This window comes from Lepidochelys olivacea (assembly GCF_965140295.1).
Source record: "Lepidochelys olivacea isolate rLepOli2 genome assembly, chromosome: 19".
In the NCBI taxonomy this organism is placed as follows: domain Eukaryota; kingdom Metazoa; phylum Chordata; order Testudines; family Cheloniidae; genus Lepidochelys; species Lepidochelys olivacea.
This window is the reverse complement of record NC_140429.1, coordinates 2,317,933-2,328,409: the sequence shown is the minus strand read 5'-3', so window position 1 is coordinate 2,328,409 and position 10,477 is coordinate 2,317,933. Positions and strand designations below refer to the sequence as shown.

The 10,477-nt window shown below is 45.6% G+C and overlaps 1 long non-coding RNA gene across 1 annotated transcript; it reads right to left on the bottom strand.

Annotated features, from left to right (window-relative positions):
- Positions 1 to 266: 266 nt before the first annotated feature.
- On the bottom strand, positions 267 to 2,656 carry LOC311533074. Its single transcript, XR_014714500.1, has 3 exons — positions 2,535 to 2,656; positions 1,458 to 1,621; positions 267 to 900 (listed from the first exon to the last, which is right to left on the bottom strand). It is a non-coding gene; the product is annotated as an uncharacterized lncRNA (long non-coding RNA).
- Between the last annotated feature and the right edge of the window lie 7,821 nt (positions 2,657 to 10,477).

Genomic DNA, 10,477 nt, shown 5'->3' with positions numbered 1-10,477 from the left:
GATAAACTCCATTTGCTGCCTTGGGGCTATTGCATAGTAATGGACTACACTTGCCATTGTGAAGTGATCTAGTAGTTAGAGCAGAGGCCTGGAAGTCAGGACTCCTGGAGTTCTAGTTCTGTGTCTGCCACTCTGTGTTACTGATAAATCATGTAACCACTCTATTTACCCATCTCTGAAATGGGTATAATACCTACCTAGATTATCTAACAGAGCTTTCATTATTTCTAAAAATGATGATGGAATCCTTGATTTAAAAGGTCTTGCATATAGCCTTGCACTTCCTTATCACATACACTGCTGTGATAAACTCTTCCTCAGTCCAAGTCTCATCTGCAAGCCCACAGGAGTGTCTGCAGAAAACTAAGTGAGTTGCTCAGTCTTATTCCAAGGTTTATGGTTATTTGGAGCTTGTGGGAATGGGAAAGAAGCTATTCAGAGGCCTATCACTTGGCTGTGGCTGAAGATAGTCACCGATATGGTCAAAAGGAACATCATCTGCTGACAGCCCTTGGGGTAAGTAGTTTCAGGATAATCAAGGGGAAGTTCTCTGGCCTGTGTTATACAGGAGGTCAGACAAGATGATCACAATTGTCTCTTCTGGTGTTGGAATCTAGGAATGAGCAGATAAGTCCTAGAGAATGATGCCTGGTAGCTCTTTGGCTGTACTTATTTCCTTTAGGATCTGATCCTGAAAATACTTCCTCTGTCAGAACATTGAGCACTTGGGCATGTGCATACAGGTCTCAACAGGTTCTTTGACTTTGTCTTGTGGTTTTTGAGCCTTTAGCTTGTACTTGGGTCACGTTTTCAAGATTTTCTCACCAACCAGAAATATTCCCTTTTTCTTTAAAATGAGTTCTGAGATTCTCTCCTAATCCAAACCTTCAGCAGCTGAGCCTTTAAGAAAAACACCAAAGACTGGGAATATTGCAGTAAAAATTATTATTTGCTAACACCAGTAATTTCTTCACGGAAGCAGGAATTGAACCCAGGAGTTAGCCGTATCCAGGAAAGTGCTAGTGGGTAACACTGGTAGAGAATGAGGAGTGGCTATGGAGCTAAGAGGCCAAATATTTTCTGTTGAAATCACAACAGGAGGGGTTAACTATTTAACAGATAACAAGCAGCTCAGATGAAGCCAAGAAAACAAGGCTATTCTTAAGGAGCTTTCCCAACCATGCAAAGAATGGGTGTGAGCAATCCCCGAGGGGATAGGAAAAAGAAAAGGAGGACTTGTGGCACCTTAGAGACTAACCAATTTATTAGAGCATAAGCTTTCGTGAGCTACAGCTCACTTCCTCAGATGAAGTGAGCTGTAGCTCACGAAAGCTTATGCTCTAATAAATTGGTTAGTCTCTAAGGTGCCACAAGTACTCCTTTTCTTTTTGCGAATACAGACTAACACGGCTGTTACTCTGAAACCGGGGATAGGAAAGTAAGTGTGTTCTGGTTACCTGCACCAAGAAGCCAGCATGACCCATTTCCTTCTCAGCACCCGACTCGGAAAACAAACAGTGATACTCCATGATATCTTCTTCATTCTGCAGATGTGTTTGTCTCCATTCACTGAGCAATGGGCACAGTCCGTGCATGCCCTTGAGATGCTGCCAGCTCAAGCCTACAGAACAACCAGATGGCCAAGTCCCAAAGAAGTGGAGACAATAGGCATGAGTGTAAGCTGCACTGCACCAGTTTAAACCATGTCCATCCTACGGCTATGCTGGCGGCTAAAAAACCCATCGTAGACAAGGCCCTGGACTGCAGAAGAGAATTCTAAGCGCATTTCCCTCTGACTTTCTCTCTCTCTCTCTTATTATTATTATTTTTATGAAGCGCCCAGAGGCCTCAGCCAGCTTCAGGGCTCTGTGGTGCTAGTCACTCAACAAACTCATTGTAAGTGCCAGTCTCTGCCCTGGAGAGCTTACAGGCTAAACAGACAAGGGTGAGAGGGGAAACAGAGGCCCAGGACTTGCCCTTACCCAAGGCCACATAGTAGATCAGTGGCAGAGCCAGGAATTTCCTGAGTTGCAGCCCAAGGCTCTATCCCAATCAAAACCATGCTCCCCTCCCACCCCCAGCCCCGCACCCTCCTGCTTTTTGAATCCCAGTTAGATATTCACATTACGAGATCTCCAGAATACCAGTCCTGCTTCAGTCCTAATAATCTGGGCCTTTCAAGCCCTGGGTAGTGCCTTTATCTATCTACCTGCATTTTATGATTGTACTGGAGTTGATTTTCCTCTGATGAACCTTGGTCACCTTTGCAAGACATTCCATCAGGAGGTAATTTATTTATGCTTAGAGTTACCTGTAATCATTGCATGCTAGAGGTCAAGGAAAAGGAACACAGTTGTCTCACCTTGCAAACTTTGAGCTACCTTCTGGTAGAGGAAGGTTCTTAGAGCTATTCTTATGCTAGTTTTGATCGACTGACTCTTGCAGGACTTTCAGCTACAGCATTATCCTCTGCCAGCCAGAATCATAACAGCACAGATTTTTTAAAAGGAAATCCACCCGACTAATTTACTCACTCTATTTTGGCTTTGTTTCAGGTCCAGCTTGCATCTTTGGAATGCCTCCAACCATTTCAGGGGAGAGGCCAGGGAATAAACATTCTTTCTTCTTCAGATTATCAGCCAAACATCCACAGTGGAAGTTTCATCTTGATTATCTGGCTCGTCTCAAACTGGGCTTCTCTTCTGTAGGCTGTTCAAAAGGCAGATCGCTTCCCCTCCCTTTCTTTCAAAGCCACAAAGGTAGGAAGGTCTTGGAGTCTAACACTTTCACGGCATGTTTCCTGGTGATTAGTGATTGGACGATGCCACTGTTTAGCCTTTAATTGGCTATCAAATCGCTTAGCAGTTGGATTACTGTTTGCTTCTGGCACCTTAGAGACTAACCAATTTATTTGAGCATAAGCTTTCGTGAGCTACAGCTCACTTCATCTCACGAAAGCTTATGATCAAATAAATTGGTTAGTCTCTAAGGTGCCACAAGTACTCCTTTTCTTTTTTGTGAATACAGACTAACACGGCTGTTACTCTGAAACCTGTTTGCTTCTGGTAATTCATGTATTTTTGGAATACATATTACTGCCTTTTCACACATGCAACTGATTCTTCTGGACACAACCACTTACACAGAGGCCCGTTGTTTTATTTTCCCTAAATCTTTCAGGGACCATCTCTTGGTTTTCCACAACAGATTGTCTCAAGACAACTTTTCTGACCGATATGCAAAGGAACACGGCCTCTGTGGCAGCTAGCCCCGCATGACTTTATTATTATTTGCACCGTGGTAGCTCCTAGGAGGCCTCATGATGGGCCAGGATCCCATTGTGCTGGGCACTGTACAGAACAAAGCGATGGTCCCCGTCCCACAGAGCTTGCAATCTAAGGCTATGTCGTCACACACCAGATGAGATGTTTTTTACCTCTGGATAACGAATGCATGCTAGTTCTCCTGCTGTAAAAATAGTGGAGGCCAGGCACTTTAGTTTTACCACCAGGGAAAGTAGGAGAAAGTACCACCATTGGGTGGGCAAATAGTGCTGACTTCACCTAGCTACTTCATGGTAAACGCTCCATTTGTCTCCACTCCGGATTCTACCGTGCGATAATTATCGTGTGTTCGTTTACCTCGCTGTAAATAAACCAAACCAGAACACCTTTGTGTCCGTGAAGACAAAGCCTAAGCATAAGACAAGTGGTAGATACAGAGAGGTGGCCCGGGGTGGGGAGCTCAAGGGGCATGGCCAGCTGTAGTCTCAGCACACCAGCGGGCTAGCCAGGGTCAAACATTGTGTTGGTTTCATTGCCAAGCAGGGCGTTCAAGGCGGATTTGCAGGAAGATAATGAGGTGGCTTTGGGGGTGTTTGTGACGTTCCTCCCAAGTGTGAGGGCAGCATGGGAGAAAGCATGAGGGGCTTGTCTGAAAATAGAACAAGCGGGCGATGAAGGCTGCAACTGTTGGCCAGTCGGAGACAGGAGAAATGGCGATTCATTGCATGCAGACTATGGAAGTATCATTCTGCTGAAAGTTGGCATACCCAGGCTTTGGTGGACCAAGGGAAGGAAGAGCATTCTAACATGGAGCATGCAGCATGGAAAATGCCCTGAAACCAGCCCCCTCACTGGCTGCAGTTGCAATAGTATCATCCTGGGGGAGAGAGAGTCTCTTTGAGCTGCAGGAGATCTCATTTGAGAGTGATGTGATGGGTTAATATAAAAGCAAGTCGCTCCCTCCCCGAGCAATTAACTACCATTAAAAAATATAACTGCTGCCCTGTTAGAAGCAATCAATGACAATTGTGTTTTGGGGCTTCATAATGCAGCCATATTGGGTTCTGCTCCTACCTCCTACTTTCCCCGGTACTTACAATCTTCTCTGCTTTAGACCCCGGGTGGGCTGGCTCTAGTGGTCGGCTCTGGAGACGAAATTCTGGAAAATAAGGAACTTCACTTTAAAGGATGGCGTGCGAGTCCAGTCTGCAGCTGGGGTCACTGAAACCCAAGCTGACAAGCCCCGTGGACTGGCTATGCAGCTGAAAGAAAGTTCTCTGGCCCAAGTCAGTGTCATTAATCTTGGGGCCACGACATGTCAGTGCTTTTATTGATTTCCCACCAGGCCATTCATCAATAGTCTAGTCACATTACGAGCCAATATGGAGAAAGCATAGGGGGAAAGAATGGGGGAGGTGGTTTTTATCTCCAGGGCACAGGATGTTCATAATTAATGTAACCTAGAGAAGAAGCCAAATGGGTTTAGCTAATTGATAAAAAGAGCCTCAAAGCAGGAGCCTCCACACAGTTTCGTTACAAAGGGGAATTTTTCTTGCTAAGGCAGAAGGATACTATAAGCCAGGTGTGTGCTGACTGTATGGCTTGGAACCACATGGACCCTCTGGGCCAGGCCTGTGCAGACTCTATAGGCCAGGCTTGCTCAGACTGCGTGGACCAGGCTTACATCTGTGCTGCTCCAGTGTTTCCCGCTAGTTTTTATTTCTTTGTAAACTGCATTTTGTGCTGGTGAGGGGTGTCGAATTGCCTGTCCTAGACTCTGGCTCCCTCCAATTACCCACCCCAGTGAGCAGATGCAGCATGAATATCCCCTGCCCTTCTGAGAGCCAGCACCCTGTCCTGTAAGAATTTGCCTCTTCAGGAAATGGGGAGCTGTGTCTCCATGGCCTGGACCCTGCTGAACCTGCCACCATGGGGGCCAAATGCATTTCTCAGCAAGTTTATCATGTTTCTTGTCTCAGTCAATATGAGTCATCACAAAAACCCTTCATGGGAAGGATATTTTTAAAAGACAGCTGCTGGGAATTAAAATAGCTTGTAGGGAAATGTCATTGTGGTCTGTATAAAAGCCTCAGTGACTTTTAAAATTGCAAGCTGTCCCTGGCCCTGCGAAGACTCATGCATGGTTTACTTTGTTCATGTGAACAGCGCCTTGGGCATCAATGGCTGGGAATTTCAAAGGAGCCCAAGGATCCTAAAAATGCCTGACTGTGATCCTCACTGGGCCCTGGATAATGCAATCAGATCTGGGGGGCCTTGTATCCACCCGGAGTCCCAATGGAACTCGACGCAAGCCCGCAGATCCGACTGCAATGTCACATCCTCGCTGGGTAGTCGCACTGCTTGGAGTAACTGCTCACTGTAACCTCCGGGGTGTAAACTTCTCCCTCCTTCCCATTGTGTGTGCGTTTATCATTTGTGCTAGCCGAACACCTCAGAGCCCGTCATGGACCAGGCCCCCGCTGGGCTAGACATGCCCAGGTGCTTGCAATGTGCCTCGCCACATGTGCGACATGCTATGCAGCACCTGGATGTATCCCCCAGACCGAGAGCTAACAGTGGGAAACCTGGGCTATGGCACAACACGCTTTAAATTCACTACCCAGAGGTCGGAGCAAGTACTGGTTGCTACATCGCTCCTGGCCCTTCTCTCTGAGCCCCTGGTACAGCGTCGTGTGTCACCTACAAACTCGCCTAAGCCCCCTGGGTATGTACTTGGCCCAGCTAAGCCATACCTTCGCTGCCCAGGCTACCATAGCTACGCTACTGTTTATACTCACGCTTGCTCTCATCAAGCTAGCACCAGGGTGTGAACATGAGCTGGGAATCAACGCCGAGCACGTAGTGTAGACATAGTCCGAGGGTTAGCGTCACTGATGGCACGTGCAGGGATCTCTTTTGTCTCCTGCCGTGGCCTACCTGGTGGCCATCAGCCTCAATCTGCAGATGACTGGAGAAAGCCGGTCAGAGGCCAGTCCTCCCTGTCAAAAGTGACGGATGTGGAGGGAATCAATGCACAGCTAGTTTCTTCCACTCTGTACACCCCCAAACTGCATCCCACATATGCTCTGGGAAAGGCAGGCTCTTGGAAGTCTACTTTCCAAACCAGGAATCCCTGAGGATGGTTGAGATGAGTGAGGCCACCCAAGAGGAAAAGGTCCTTGGAATGAGCCTGTTCTGGAGAGAGCAGCGAGGGGCCCCCGTAACAATCTCCTTTTCACTTACTAATGCGGCGTGACATTTATTAGTGCCTTGCTGGAGTGGCAGGACACCCAGCGGCAACAGAGTCTCCACCAACCCAGTTTCAAAGCTTTGTATCATTTCCTCCCCTGAACATAACCGGTGCAGGCTGGAGCAGCACAAAGCAGCTGGAGCACGCCAGTGAATCTGGCTCTGAGTCTTGAGTTGAAATGTCTGTCAATCTTTGTGGCAATCACTTGGTATCGAGGCACCAAACGCCTCAGCTGCCCGAGTCCAGCTTCTGTACAAGTACCCCACTGCAGACAACCAGTGAACACTCTGGAGAGCTCTTGATTGCTCAGTGAGCTATAACAGGGGATCAGCCACAGCGATCTAGCACAGATATTTTTGTCTTTTTAATGCATTGGGCAAATTCGCTGCTCAATGACCCCCAAAGTGTCACTTTTGTATGCGTTGTGTTAGGCTCCTGTGTTCACATGTGAGACGGCAACACAAAAGCATAGTAAGAACGCTGGTGGGGCCAAAATTTACTAAAAGCTTTTTTCTTTTTTACACTTGGCTGAGCTCTTTTTATTTGTTTCCAGCAGCTGGATCCCTGGTGTCTTTTGTTCTGTCTCTCCTTCCCCCTCCTCAGCAGATAGGTCTACACGTGAACTTGTAGTTGTGTTTCAACCCAAGTTAACTACTGCACTTGTAAACAGGAAACAGATGTTTATGGCTAGTCATTTGCTTAACCCTAAGCTGAAGCCTAGAGTTAGCCACTAGTGCTGTGAAGAGACCAGAATTTCCAGCTCAGAGAAAATTCTGCAATTTTGTGTTTTTCCCTCAAAATCAGACCAAAATTCAAGAATTTTAAACTTTTCCACAAAACAAAATTATTGAAAAAAATCTTATCTTGGCTCAGTCAAAAGGTTTTATTTCAGTTTTTACTCTTTATTAATTTTTCATAGTATAAAATAAACTTTGAAATGAAAAATCAAAAGGTTCCATTACAAAAAGATCCAACTGGAACATTTTGAAATGACTGAAAAGCTTCCTGGGGGGGAGTTTTCTGAAGTGAAATTCAGTCAAAGTTGACATCCCATGGAAAAATGTTTGCCTTTTCTACTCACCATGGCTATCTTTCCCATCACACTGAGTGCTCTTAAAATATGCAAAATAGAAACTAATTAGGTGATAAGAAAAAAAAAAGAGTTCTCTTTGATTCGAACCTAAACTTCAAGGTTCTCTAAAATTCTTCTGTGGTTAATTATTTCCACCAGTACTGACAGAATCCTAGAAGATCAGGGTTGGAAGAGACCTCAGGAAGTCATCTAGTCCAACCCCCTGCTCAAAGCAGGACCAACCCCAACTAAATCCTACGGAGATCAGCCATGATTCCTTCAGTAAACAAGCCAATAACGTGATTGCTTTAGATGTAAATGAAAAGACCAGTGTGATTCTTTCCAAGTGTGTCAAGGCAAAATCTGGAATGTGGCTTTAAACAGGAGACATTCATATGACAGATGCATGGACTGCCCTTCATAAACACCAGACCCCTAGCAAGGTATTACGTTCTCTTCCATGCTCAGAAAAGCAACACAAAGGAGCCAGCAGAGCCAGCCATTATCCGCTCTGTTACATTGTCATGTAAAGGTTGCATTGATTCAGAAACAGGAGAAGCCAAGTGAAAGGTGGACTGGGACTCATATAACAGAACTCTGACTACGGATAACTTTACCTGTCACCTAGTGCCTTTAATGGCAGGGTGTTTGGGTTTAAACACAATGCCCTTTGGTTGAAACATCCTCTTGTGTCATTCCAATGAAAATGGCCTATCTCCTAGCCCTTTTCTCTCTCTGGAGCATTATGCTATAAGTCCAAGGTTTGCCAGACAGTGTTGCCTAGTGGATAGAGCACTGAACTGGGACTCAGGAGACCTGGCCTTTGTTTCTAACTCTACCCCTGATCTGCTGTGTGATCCTAGGCAAGTCATATCTCTCTGTGCCTCAGTTTCTCCATCTGTAAAGTGGGCATAATTATACTGACTTCCTTTGTAAAGTGTTTTGAGATCCACTGATGAAAAGCCCTGTATAAGAGCGAAGTGTTATTTTATGAATTGCTTGAAGTGCGGCTGGTAGAAATCATGGCAGCACCCACTTTCTCACAAGATGTTTCTTCTTTTCTACAGAGAGAGAGAGTCTGGAAGAACCACTCCTAGCCTTCACAATTCAAGCACCAGCCTCAGTGGGCTAGGAGTAGAACTGGGGTAACTTTTTTTTGATGAATAGTTTATTCACTGAAGAATGCAGTTGTGGGTCAAACGAAACTCTTCATATCCACGCTGCAGTCACCCCTTCACTTGCAGTTCTTAGGGCAATAAGCCTCTTCTCCCTTTCTTTGAAACCAGGCTCTCCTTTCCAGGTGGATTTTCCTGACTTCACTCCACTTAAGGTCAGCACAGTTCATTCAGAAATCGTTGACACCTCTGATTCCCCCTACCGCTGTGCCCCTCTCCCCGCATTTTAAATGGAGCAGTTTGCTCATTTCCAGACTCTGGGGAGCCTGCACAATGGATACGACACAGCTTGGCTTGAGCTGACCCATGAAGTGGAGGCTTTGTGTTTCAAGCTGCAACAGAACTGGGGGCACGTTGCTGTTTGAAAGGCAACATTCTATTGAATGGCAACTGTGGGTGCTTTGCTATTTGAATGGAACATGTAACTCAAATAAATTGGTTAGTCTCTAAGGTGCCACAAGTACTCTGTTACTCTGAAACCTGCTATTTGAATGGCATCCCAGCCCAAGAGTCACACTGCCAGCCCAGAATGCTGTTGCAAAGAATGCGAGGAGAAGGATAGGAGAACAGGGCCATGAGTCAACATGCATTAAACCAGGCACTATGAATTCTCACTGAGTTATTAATAATAGCTCGAGAGCAAAGTCTTTTTGTATATATAGATTCAGCATCATAACTTGAAAGTACTGTGGGAGCCAAACCAAAGAGAGAACAGCAAAATAGGATCCCTATTTAAAATTATGATACTAGAATTTGTTTGCTTGTGATGCTTATGGGGATTAATTGTGTTCCAGAGATCCGTATCGCAAATGGATTTTTGCAGAAGTAGTTACAAAGAACAGGGGAAAGCTCCTTTTGTTTATTTTCTGCAGTTAATAAAAGGAAAACCCTTTGCCCATGGCAGGACTTCTCATAAACATCAGTTAATAAGCTGTCAGAACCTAACCCAGTATGGAGCCCTCTTAAGAGTTTGGCAACATGGTTTAATTTGCGGAGCCGCCATACTTCATTCTGCCCAGGGACGACCTCAGGTTGAAGCAATTGTGCTGTCTTGTAACTCACAAAGTAATTATCCATCCCAAGTTGTATCTGGGCAGGGACACCGGTTTATACATCATGGAAATCAACACAAATGCAGCTTTGTTGACACTGAGAGGCCAGGAGACCTCAGCAAAAACCCACGCCCTGAGCAAGGTCATCTTCAGTTGGTTCGTTTCCAAAGTTATGACGGTCACAGCCCTAAGGAGATATTAGAGTCACAAAAGGTATTTTATACCATTAGGGGAGGGGAAAACCAGGGCAACCAGAATAGTGACAAGGAATGCCACAAATGTGAACCTAACACAAATAAATGATTATTTTTTTTTACATAATGAATAATTAGCATGTGGAACTCATTGCCACATGGTAACATTGGGGCCAAAAAGCAAGCAGGATTCACAAACCAGTGATTTTTATGAAGGTGATGAGGACATCCAGTGTTACAATGGCAAGGATTCCTAAGAATAAAGCAAGAGTTTTGGGACCAATCTAAAGCCTCCTACTTCGGGGCATGAGCTAACCTCTACCTAATTGGGGTCAGGAGGAAGTGGGAGCATCCTCCTAATGCAGGGTCTCTTGCACCTTCCCCTGCAGCATATGGTCCTGGCCACTGTTGGAGACAGGATACAGGGCTTGTAGTCTGATCCACTCTGGC